The 13,074-nt window shown below is 45.0% G+C and overlaps 1 protein-coding gene across 1 annotated transcript in view; it reads left to right on the top strand.

Annotated features, from left to right (window-relative positions):
• The first annotated feature begins 1,333 nt into the window (after positions 1-1,333).
• The window catches only part of PLCD1 (phospholipase C delta 1), a 131,275-nt gene continuing 119,534 nt past the window's right edge, over positions 1,334-13,074 (top strand). The window contains exon 1 of the mRNA XM_083189105.1: positions 1,334-1,382. The gene's annotated coding sequence lies outside the window, so the exon portion shown is untranslated. The remainder of the gene's footprint in view (positions 1,383-13,074) is intronic.

Below are 13,074 nucleotides of genomic sequence, written 5' to 3' on the forward strand. Positions count from 1 at the left end.
TGAAAGCCCTTTTTGTTGCAGGAACACAAGGCAGACAGATTCCTATTGCTACTTCACAGTCCACTCCACTGATAATATTCAGTTATCCCTTGGAATGTGGTTGTACAGCTTGAAACAGCATCAGCAGCTAGCGTCAGGTGGCTGCTGCTACATCAATATCAGTAGATCCTGGTGTAGATGACATCATATATGACCCATTCCATTAGGTACAAAATGCGCTGTTCCTGGACTTCCCTCTTAATTTATGATTGCTGTCACCTGTGTTGAACTAGTTCATGTATAAGAAAGGCGTGTCAACACAGGTGATGGCAATCATATAAGTAAGAGGGACGTCTTTGAACAGAGCATTTTGTACCTAATGGAATGGGTCATGTTGGGGGGTATGCAGACACTGGAGGTGTCACCACACACGCCAGGTGTTTGACAAGGGGGAGTAGGCCCTGCCTATTTTGTCAGTCCTGGGCCCCACAATTTTTGATGGCAGCCCTGCCAGTGGGTGATCTTCTTTCTCACATGTATGTGCTAAGCCAGGGGTCCTCAAACTATTTTGCTCTGGGACCCCATCAGACAATAAAATTAATTACAGTACCCCAGCATCATACCTCCCAACTGTACCGCTAAACGCGGAAATGTCCCGGTGTTTGGGGACATTCCTGCATCCCTCCCGCTGCCGGCAGTGTCACGCTGCGGGGGGACAGTTGGGACTCCCCCCAATCTGACAGAATAGACGCTGTGCACGCAGCGTCTATTCAGTGGCGCAGTGGCTGAAAACGGGGTGTGTGTAATTTGTATAAGCCGCATCCTTATTTGCATACACCACGCCCCCTTTTCGGGCGCTCGCGCATTCTTCAGTTGAAAAAGTTGGGAGGTATGCAGCATGTTACTACAGAAGATCATCACATCACATGTAGTCAGCAGATAGCACATGCATGGCAGCATTGGGGAACCACAAAATGATGGGCATTGTCACTTTTGCAAAGTACAGAGAGGGTGCATGACAGCAGTAACTAGGATGGTGCGATATGTGCAACAGCACTAGGTACAGGACAAAGGGGGCACAGGCTCAGTGACTATTGGGTGGTAGAGGAACACTCTGACTGTGACAGTGACAATGACAGTCTGCGTGCCTTGGAACCACACCTCATACCTTCCCTGATGACGTCGTCCACCCCCAGTGCTGACAAAACAGTCAAACTTCAATAACTCTTTATAAACAAAGCTTCTGACTTCTTAAAGCTCTCCTAGCAACAGGAGTCACCTGACAAGCCATCCTGGCCGGCAACAAGGCACAGCTAGAGGAGACTGGGGAAATGAGATTACCATCTCTTCCCTCTCCGCTCCCCTCTTCAGTGACGGCAGACAGATTGGAGGAATAAAGTAAGGTAAGCTGATACTAGTTCACCTTACAGTTTACCACTGCAGTATAATTGGTGTATCTCCTTCTACTACTATACCAACATGCACCAATTATACTGCACTGGAGAACTGCATCTCCTTCAACTACTATAGAAACATAGAAACATAGAATTTGACGGCAGATAAGAACCACTTGGCCCATCTAGTCTGCCCCTTTTTTAAACATGTTACCACAAACCATATTTGATCCTTATTTTTTTGTAAGGATATCAATATGCCTATCCCAAGCATGTTTAAATTGTACTACTGTATATACCTACATGCACCAATTATACTGCACTGGAGAACTGCATCTCCTTCTACTACTATACCTACATGCAGTGTCGGACTGGCCCACAGGGGTACAGGTGAAACCCCCGGTTGGTCCCACTGCCTGGGGACCCCACCTCCAATTATAGGGATCAGGTTCCAGACTGTGCACATGAATTATACATTATACAATGTTACATTATACTGCACAGGACTTTGGTGTATCTTCTGCAGTGCACTGTTTTTACTAATGGGGTATGCATGCACAAGCAAGTGGGCCCCTATAACATCATTCGCGGTGGGCCCTTCATGCCCCAGTCCGACACTGCCTACATGTACCAATTATACTGCACTGGAGAAGAACAAGCAAAGGCCAAATCAGCATTAGAGGAGTTAAGAATCCCAGCTTTTTTCTCTAAGGCAGGTGACAAGCTTGTCACTGGGACAGAACTGGTTAAGGGTGCTGTCTGTTATTAGGTTAGCCAATCCCAGGCCGGGGAGGTAACCTTTGAGTTAGGGTATATATTTGGGTTTACAGAAGCACAAGGCCTCTTGGGAATTTATTCTTTCATAGTACCACCCACCCGCCCAAAACCCTTTTTTTTTTCTTCTTATTGTCACTGCTTTATGTTTGTGCATAGGCGCAGCAGGGCGGGGGAATTCTGCATTTTTGTGGCTTTTAGGGTGCATATGATCATACCGGGGCACCTGCCCTTGAATCATTGGCGATTTGAACTTGAGCGTTACTTGTGCGGTTAACATCCGGTCTGGTCCATGAGGGTGAGGTGAGCCCCCGTGAGGATAGGTGCATCAGTTTGGGGAGGACGTTTTAAGTCGTCCACCAAGGCATGGCCTGAAGTAAGTTAAGCTAGAGCAGGAATGCAGCGTCCCCTGCCCACCTCTACCTCGTTAGCGTAATTAACATTAGGAATACAAAGCTGTGACCTTTTTAAGCCAAGCTGTACCGTGTCCGTATTATTTCACACCACATGAGCTTTACATGGTTTTATTCTAAGGTTGTATCAAATAGGTAGGTTTCATTTATGTTAATTAAAGGTGTAGGTGCTCAAGGTTGAAGGTTTTAAAGTAATAAACTGATGGATCTCTTACTGCATCTCCTTCTACTAATCTATCCACATGCACCAATTGTACTGCATTGGAGAACTGCATCTCCTTCTACTACTGTACCTACATGCACCAATTATACTGCACTGGAGAACTGCATCTTCTTCCACTACTATACCTACATGCACCAAGTATACTGCACTGGAGAACTGCATCTCCTTCCACTACTATATCTACATGCACCAATTATACTGCACTGGAGAACTGCATCTTCTTCCACTACTATATCCACATGCACTAATTATACTGCACTGGAGTACTGCATCTCCTTCCACTACTATACCTACATGCACCAAGTATACTGCACTGGAGAACTGCATCTCCTTCCACTATTATAGCTACATGCACCAATTATACTGCACTGGAGAACTGCATCTTCTTCCACTACTATATCTACATGCACCAATTATACTGCACTGGAGAACTGCATCTACTTCCACTACTATATCTACATGCACCAATTATACTGCACTGGAGAACTGCATCTTCTTCCACTACTATATCCACATGCACTAATTATACTGCACTGGAGTACTGCATCTCCTTCCACTACTATACCTACATGCACCAAGTATACTGCACTGGAGAACTGCATCTCCTTCCACTATTATAGCTACATGCACCAATTATACTGCACTGGAGAACTGCATCTCCTTCTGCTACTATATCTACATGCACCAATTATACTGCACTGGAGAACTGCATCTCCTTCTGCTACTATATCTACATGCACCAATTATACTGCACTGGAGAACTGAATCTCCTTCCACTACTATATCTACATGCACCAATTATACTGCATTGGAGAACAGCATCTCCTTCCACTACTATATCTACATGCAACAATTATACTGCACAGGAGAACTGCATCTCCTTCCGCTACTATATCTACATGCACCAATGATACTGCACTGGAGAACTGCATCTCCTTCCGCTACTATACCTACATGCACCAATTATACTGCACTGGAGAACTGCATCTCCTTCCGCTACTATACCTACATGCACCAATTATACTGCACTGGAGAACTGCATCTCCTTCCACTACTATATCTACATGCACCAATTATACTGCACTGGAGAACTGCATCTTCTTACACTACTATATCTACATGCACCAATTATACTGCACTGGAGAACTGCATCTCCTTCCACTACTATACCTACATGCACCAAGTATACTGCACTGGAGAACTGCATCTCCTTCCACTATTATAACTACATGCACCAATTATACTGCACTGGAGAACTGCATCTCCTTCTGCTACTATATCTACATGCACCAATTATACTGCACTGGAGAACTGCATCTCCTTCTGCTACTATATCTACATGCATCAATTATACTGCACTGAAGAACTGAATCTCCTTCCACTACTATATCTACATGCACCAATTATACTACATTGGAGAACTACATCTCCTTCCACTACTATATCTACATGCACCAATTATACTGCACAGGAGAACTGCATCTCCTTCCGCTACTATATCTATATGCACCAATGATACTGCACTGGAGAACTGCATCTTTTTCCACTACTATACCTACATGCACCAATTATACTGCATTGGTGAACTGCATCTCCTTCCACTACTATACCTACATGCACCAATTATACTGCATTAGAGAACTGCATCTCCTTCCGCTACTATACCTACATGCACCAATTATACTGCATTGGAGAACTGCATCTCCATCCACTACTGTACCTACATGTACCAATTATACTGCACTGCAAAACTGCATCTCCTTCTACTACTACAGTATATACCAGTGATTTTCAACCTTTTTACCTTGCGGCACACTAAATACGAGATGAGATCCCCATAGGGCAAAACACATTGGCCCCCACAGGAACAAAAACAAACCTAATAGCCCCCATATAGAAAACAATCACATTGGTCCCCACAAGTAACAACAATCAAATACATTGGCCCTTTACATGAAAAGAAGAGACCAGTAAATAACAGTTGAACTGGTGGTGGCTGTAAACTGGTGTGGACATCTCTAGATCTGGGGGCACACTTGAGAACGGCTCAAGACACACTAGTGTGCCAAGGCACAGTGGTTGAAAAACACTGGTATATACTGTACCTACATGCAGTTGTTCAGTGAAGCATAATTGGGCATGTAGGTATATAGCAGTAGGAGATGCAGAGCCGGATTAACAATGGGCCTGATGGAGCTACAGCTCCAGGCCCACTCTCTAAATATGCCCATTTTGTAGCTGAGGGTCAGGGCTTTTCAACGAGCCCAGCCCCGCGTCTCTAGCCCCCCGGGAACCGGAGATACTGCCAGGCAAAGCTGGAACGTTTTCCCCATAGGATAACATAAGACCCACAAATTACGACTCCCACCTGGTTCCAACGGCATCACAGAAGCTCAATGTTGATCTAAGTCTAACCCAAATTGCTGGGCCTTCAATCTGATACCTGGCTGGTCCATATGGGTTCATTGGTTCCAGAGATATTTCGTGTAAACCGATTTTTTTTTTTTTTTTTCATTTTTGAAATGTAATTTCATGGTTGTTCATGTTGTTTGAGGACAGATTTCTCTGGAACCAAATGGCCCAGTTTCACAGGACCAAATTCATTTGAAAATAATTTGAATCCCTCGTGTAAATGGGTCAGTTGGTTCCGAAGATATAGCTGGTTGTTTAAAGGGGGGAGGGTAGTTTTCTCTCCTCCTCACGCCAGAAAATGAAGGAACTAGGCTGGTGTAAAAGGGGCCAATCCGGGAATGTCCCTGCATGATCCTGGGTCAATATTCCTGGGTAAATCCCTGCATTTTCTGGTGTGAAAGGGGTATTATATCAAATAGCTGGGACCTACATTGCTCTGAATACAGCCGGGCAGCCCCCTGCTCTCTGTCCGGCTGTCAATGGCTGTCATTTCTGCCTGGCGGCGGCTGTCCCTCAGTTACCAAAAGCATGTATTCCCCCTTGGCAATGAGCATGTAATCCCACATGGCAATGAGCATGGAAACTCTGGCAATGAGCATGGAACCCCTGGCAATGAGCATATAGGTAAGCAGCACTTATGTAGCATAATTTTTAATAGGCATTATGGTGTTTGGCTTAATACGTAATGGACATTATGGTGTGTGGCTTAACATGTAATGGATATTATGGTGTAATTTTTAATGCACACCTTTGGCGCGCAATGCCCGTTTATGAATCATATTGTGCATTATTGCTCAATCTGTTTGGTATAGTGTGTATTTTGGCTCAATCCATGTGGCAGAATGTGAATTTTTGCCTTAATCTGTGTGGCATAACGTGAATTTTGACTCAATACGTGAACCATAGTGTGAATTTTGAATTTTGGCTCAATCAGTGTGAATTTTTTTCTTATTCCATGTGGCATAATGTGTAAGAGTATAAAGGGGTGTGTACAGTATAAAGGGGTTACTATTGTGTTGCATGATTTGTCTAAGGGATATATGGGGTCCGGTATGATATGCTGGCGGTCGAAATACCGACGCCGGACTCCCGACCGCCGCAATGCCGACAAGGGGGGGCTGTGGATCGCTCTCCCTTTCGGGTTCGCTGCACTCGCCAAGCAGAGGGCACGGTGCCTTGCTACGCTCGGCACACAATTTTATTCTGACTGGAGTGCCGCCTCACCCCGCAAGTATCTTAGGACATCGGCATCCTGCGGGTGCACCTTTGGATATCTCCCTGCATTTTTCCTATGACAGCCCCCTGCTTTTTCCAGGCATATATAATTAGTTGAAAGTATTTACAAAAATAGAGACACACCCATGAGCAGACCACCCAACCAGAACACTGGTCATGCCCCCCACATTATTAGGTGCTGGCCATAACCCCTATTATTGCGCATAATAGGCCCTTGATCATTTTCAGCTCCAGGCCCATTTAGACCTTAATCTGGCTCTGAGGAGATGCAGTTCTCCAGTACAGTATAATTGGTGCATAAAGGTACAGTACAGTATGTAGTAGTTGTAGGAGATGCAGTTCTCCAGTACAGTATAATTGGTGCATATAGGTACAGTACAGTATGTAGTAGTTGTAGGAGTTGCAGTTCTCCAGTACAGTATAATTGGTGCATATAGGTACAGTACAGTATGTAGTAGTTGTAGGAGATGCAGTTCTCCAGTACAGTATAATTGGTGCATATAGGTACAGTACAGTATGTAGTAGTTGTAGGAGATGCAGTTCTCCAGCGCAGTATAATTGGTGCATATAGGTACAGTACAGTATGTAGTAGTTGTAGGAGATGCAGTTATCCAGTACAGTATAATTGGTGCATATAGGTACAGTACAGTATGTAGTAGTTGTAGGAGATGCAGTTCTCCAGCGCAGTATAATTGGTGCATATAGGTACAGTACAGTATGTAGTAGTTGTAGGAGATGCAGTTATCCAGTACAGTATAATTGGTGCATATAGGTACAGTACAGTATGTAGTAGTTGTAGGAGATGCAGTTCTCCAGTACAGTATAATTGGTGCATATAGGTACAGTACAGTAAGTAGTAGTTGTAGGAGATGCAGTTATCCAGTACAGTATAATTGGTGCATATAGGTACAGTACAGTATGTAGTAGTTGTAGGAGATGCAGTTATCCAGTACAGTATAATTGGTGCATATAGGTACAGTACAGTATGTAGTAGTTGTAGGAGTTGCAGTTCTCCAGTACAGTATAATTGGTGCATATAGGTACAGTACAGTATGTAGTAGTTGTAGGAGATGCAGTTCTCCAGTACAGTATAATTGGTGCATATAGGTACAGTACAGTATGTAGTAGTTGTAGGAGATGCAGTTCTCCAGCGCAGTATAATTGGTGCATATAGGTACAGTACAGTATGTAGTAGTTGTAGGAGATGCAGTTATCCAGTACAGTATAATTGGTGCATATAGGTACAGTACAGTATGTAGTAGTTGTAGGAGATGCAGTTCTCCAGCGCAGTATAATTGGTGCATATAGGTACAGTACAGTATGTAGTAGTTGTAGGAGATGCAGTTATCCAGTACAGTATAATTGGTGCATATAGGTACAGTACAGTAAGTAGTAGTTGTAGGAGATGCAGTTATCCAGTGCAGTATAATTGGTGCATGTAAAAAAAATAAAAGAACATTTTGGAGACTATAGTTTTCGGAATAATTTGGATAACGGGTGTATGGATAAGGGATACTCAACCTGTACTACTATACTATACATGCACCAATTATACTGCACTGGAAAATACCCTCTCCTTCTTCTGCTATATACCTACATGCACAAATTTGGTATGGGTCATAGGGTGGACACGCATGAAGGTCAACAGGGTCATTAGGTCGATATGAGCAAGTTCGACATGGGGTTTTCCACTTTTTTTATCCAGAATGTCGACATGGACACTAAAAAATTGTCCCCTTGCATGGCTCGCCATGTGTCAGGCACGGTGCCTCGCTACGCTCGCACACTATATTATTCACCCACCACGCCCTAGTGGATAGTAGGGCATGAAATACCGCCTGTATTTAAACCTCATGTCGACCTTTTGACCCTGTCGACCCAATGCATGTCGACCTAGTGACCGTATACCACACCAATTATACTGCACTGGAAACTGCATCTCCTGTCACTACTATACCTACATGCACCTAGAACTGAACCATTCAAAACAAACACTGCACATGGCATTTATTTCCCCTGTCCTAGTTTTATTTGAGTACTACAAAGAGTCTGGTACTGAAATCGCTGCCTATTTTATGTAGTGAGCGATGTTAGCAGGCGTGCTGATTATCGATATGCTGCGGAGACATTTGTACCACTTTACGCATGATCTGTATTTTGTTTAAAATTTGAATAAACAGATGTTAAAAAAACAAACAAACACTGCACAAAAGGAAAAACCAATATATCTAGGAAAATCCTAATCCATGAGACGCTCAACAGTTTCTGCTTTCAAATCCCAACAGCCTGTCATTTCTTTTGCTTTCATTTTATTTATTTATATTTAAATTTACCAAGTGCTGCCTTTTTTTCATCCAATTTGGATTTGACATCCGAATCAACCCGATGTGCATTCCTGTGCAGCACATATGAACTGCCATGCCGCTGATCGTCACCGTTTCATCGCAGGTGCTTTATAGCACCCGCGATGTAACACATCCGATCAGGGCCGTAGGAAGACTGTGAATATTAGTTGAAACGGCTGTTGGGCCGTGTCTGTATACCATCTCATGCCTTAAATAAATCTACATTGGACTTCTACAAGTGTGTGCGGGTTCTTCCCGAAACCTTCTGCAAGGAGGGTGAGTGCTTCTGGACCTAAAAGTAAATATATATATTTTTTGACAGTAAGTTGAATCCACTTACTGTACATGTGGCAATAAAAAATGACGATAACATGGACTACTAAGCGCCCACCCCAAATGTGGCCATCTCCGGACAGAATAAGTGAGACTAGCCTCCCTTTTAGTTGCGAAGGGGGGAAAAAATCATTCGATGGCGAGCGAACTTCGAATAATTTTTCTTATGTGCGGCTGCATGCGAGCGGATGTGTACGCATCTGCTGGCATGCAAGTGAGGGGATTCGTTCGGTGGGGTGGCGTTTACCTGCTCGGTCGGCAGTGAATATACACAACCTAATGAGCAGGTCTGAATCAGGCTGTCTGTGTGCTGTCAGTCTGTCCATTGTAGGATTGTTAACACTTATTTCATTAGGTAGTATAAACATCACAACATTAGAACCACCTAAGGCTGATCTAAATAGACATGTTTCGCTGTATGGTAATATATAAAGTTAGAAGTGCTTGTGGATATACTTTTTTTAAGGAATCAGCTTGCCTATAGGGAATAAATAAGGGTACTTGTTTCCTAGCACGGCCACAATCGCGGGCATCGTGTGCCTTAACTTTAAGGCACACGATGCCCGCGATGCCCGCGATTTCCTTTGAAAAAAGCACAACTCGGGTACATCGCGTCGGTCGTGTGCCCTTAAGAAAGCACACGACGCGACCGACGCGACCGACGCGATGCCCACGATTTCCCCATAGGCTTCAATGTTAAAATATTTTAACATTGAAGCCTATGCGCGCCTGACGCGATGCCCCCGATTTCTCCATAGGCTTCAATGTTAAAATATTTAACATTGAAGCCTATGCGATGGACCCGATTTGTCCATAGGCTTCATTGTTAAATTATTTTAACATTGAAACTGAGTCCATTTAACATAGGAAAAAATGGGAAAAGGCCGAATATGGGCCATTTCTCATTGGGTATGGCCCCGTCATGTGTGTAAAAAATAATGGCCCCCCCATTGTGGCCGCCACCCCCACGATTGACGGCGGTGCGCGTCCTCCGACCTTTTCATTCCCCTACTATCCACGTCGGCGTGGAGTTGAGAATAGATTAGTGTGGCGAGCGCAGCGAGCCCCGCGAGGGGACGCTGATACCTGTGAAGCCCGCGAGGGGACGCAGGGATCTGTGAAGGTATCAGCGTCCGCTCGCCACGCTTCAGGCTCGGTGGCTCGCTGCGCTCGCCACACTAATCTATTCTCAACTCCACGCCGACGTGGATAGTAGGGGAATGAAAAGGTCGGAGGACGCGCACCGCCGCCCCTCGCGGGCTCGCTGGCTCGCTGCGCTCGCCACGCTTCGGGTTCGCATCAATCGTGGGGGTGGCGGCCACATTGGGGGGCCATTATTTTTTACACACATGACGGGGCCATACCCAATGAGAAATGGCCCATATTGGCCCTTTTACCATTTTTTACTATGTTAAATGGACTCAGTTTCAATGTTAAAATAATTTAACATTGAAGCCTATGGACACGATGGACCCGATTTCTCCATAGGCTTCAATGTTAAAATAATTTAACATTGAAGCCTATGGACACGATGGACCCGATTTCTCCATAGGCTTCAATGTTAAATTATTTTAACATCGAAGCCTATGGAAAAATCGGGTACATCGCGTCGGTCTCGTCGTGTGCGTTTTGGTATGCACCTGACTCGACCGACACGATTTTTTCCGACACGACCACCACGATAGAAATCGTGGTGGCCGTGCTAGGAAACAAGTACCTAAATAAGAAATGTTTCGCTGTTTGCTTTATCAAGGTGTTAAAACATACAGGGGAGGAGGTTACTGGGCTAATTAGCGCTTGCACCTGCAAAGTCTAACAAAGGTGTGTCAAGGTTTTACTCAGGGTCTCTCCCTACGGTACCTGGGGGAGCAGATAGCAGCTCTGAGAGACACCATGATTACTGGCTGTGAGTAGTGTGTCTATGCTTAGCTTTCCTGGTACGGACATTAGACCCTACCACCAATTCAGAGAGGGATCCATTCTGTAAAGCTGTGTACACACGGTACACTTATCGCTAGCAATATGGCCGCTGAGCGACCATATGGCCGCTGAGCGACCATATTGCCAGAGATTGGAGTGTGCACGGCGATAAATCACCGGGTGTGTGCTCCCGTTTTCAGCCCCCTAATGGTCGCTGGTTGGAGGAGCTTGCTCTAGGTTGACAGGGTCATTACATCAACATGGGGAAGGTCGACAGTCAAAAGGTCGATATGGGTTTTCCGCATTTTTGTCCTGAATGTCGTCACAGTTGACATGGACACCGTATCGGTGCATGCTTCGGGCACACTATTTTATTCTCCCTCCACTCCCTAGTGGATAGTAGGGCATGAAATACCGCCGGTCGCTCAAAAGAAAGTGAAAAACCCATGTCGACCTAGCCCTATGTCGCCTTTTTGTCGACCAAAGGCCTTTAGTGGCCCTAATCAATGTCGACCTTCCTGTGATCGACCTGGTCACTGTATAACGTCATACATATGAGACCTAATTTCCTAACTAGAACAACAATATTGCAATAATAATGTATTGTGGCAGTCAAGTCCGGACGGCACCCCGACAATCGGGATACCGACAGTCAATACTCCGACGTCGGAATCCCAACTGCTCCCTCGTGGGGGTCCACGACCCCCATAGAGGGAGAATAAAATAGGTGGCGAGCGCAGCTCGCCACCGTGCCTGCAGCGTGGCGAGCGCAGCGAGCCTGCAAGGGGCTTCATTGCGCTCCCCCCGCTGTGCAGTCGGGATTCCGACATCTGAGTAATGACTGTTGGAATCCCGACTGTCGGTGAATTATACCAAACCCTCCGGATGCCACCCCGGGTGTTTGCAGAACAGGGCACAGTTGTTCAGTTTACTCAGGCCAAAACTACCTGGGTTTAGGACTAAAGGTGGCCATACATCAGAAAGACCGGTCTTGCAATCATGATTGTGTCCAATTTCCCTTCAATTCCCCGGCAGTCCTTGGTGGTTTTTGGACACTGTACTCACAATCGGTCCTACAATCCATCTGCTGTATGATTGAAGCTTCATTTAAATAGATGACTAGCCTACTATGATCAAAAGGATAGGAGTACCAAAAATCCATTTTTTTTATTTATTTTTTTAATTTCCAGGTTGCCAGCAACTACCAATCTGCTCACATCTGCTGTGTTATGCCATCATTAAATAGCCTGAATGCAGCAATCCTCTGAAAACTGTTTTCAGAGTAGTGACAGATTTGTGCAAAAGGACGTCCACCGCTCTCTTCAGCTGCCTTCCCGTCTGCCGCTTGGATACATCTGCTCCCAGCATCTTCACTACCACGGGCCGCCCGGAAAATGCACCTCTCTTCTCTGCTAGTCAGGGAGGGAGTGTCTCATGACTCTGGATGTATGAGCCATCTAAAGACAGATTGCATGTGCTTAAAAGCACATGCAATTTGCTCCCAATCCCAACTGATCTGACGTGCAGCACGGGAGATTGTATGATTGTGTACACACGATCTGCATACAATCCATCTTACAATCAATTGAGATTGTATGATTGGGTACAATATCTTTCTGATGTATGACCACCTTAAAAGAAATACTGGAGAATCCAATCCATGCAGGTGCTGTCCAGGTGTTGAAGCAAGCACTTCCAGTAATCAGGCACACATGTGTCACACTTTCTTAAAGCTTGTTAGTACAAGGGCTCAGGGCTCCTGATGCCAGCAAGTGGCCAGATGATGTAGGGTGGTGGGCCAGTGGGTTAGAGACCGGGACCCTGTAATCGTGTACGCTGTTTGTGAACCGGTGCCTGGTTAAGTTACCAGGCAAATTTGCTGTGGAAGAGACCTGTTTGAATTGCTGTGGAAGTAACCGGACTGCTTTTCCCTACAACTGTGACAGTGGCTTGTCTGATCGATGGAAGGTTGTTTGTTACAGTATATAACCCTGAACTCGATATTACAGTAAGATAGGTAGGTGGAAATATATATATATATATAT

The sequence above is a fragment of the Crinia signifera genome, chromosome 5 (genome assembly GCF_055691185.1).
Source record: "Crinia signifera chromosome 5, ASM5569118v1, whole genome shotgun sequence".
Classification (NCBI taxonomy): domain Eukaryota; kingdom Metazoa; phylum Chordata; class Amphibia; order Anura; family Myobatrachidae; genus Crinia; species Crinia signifera.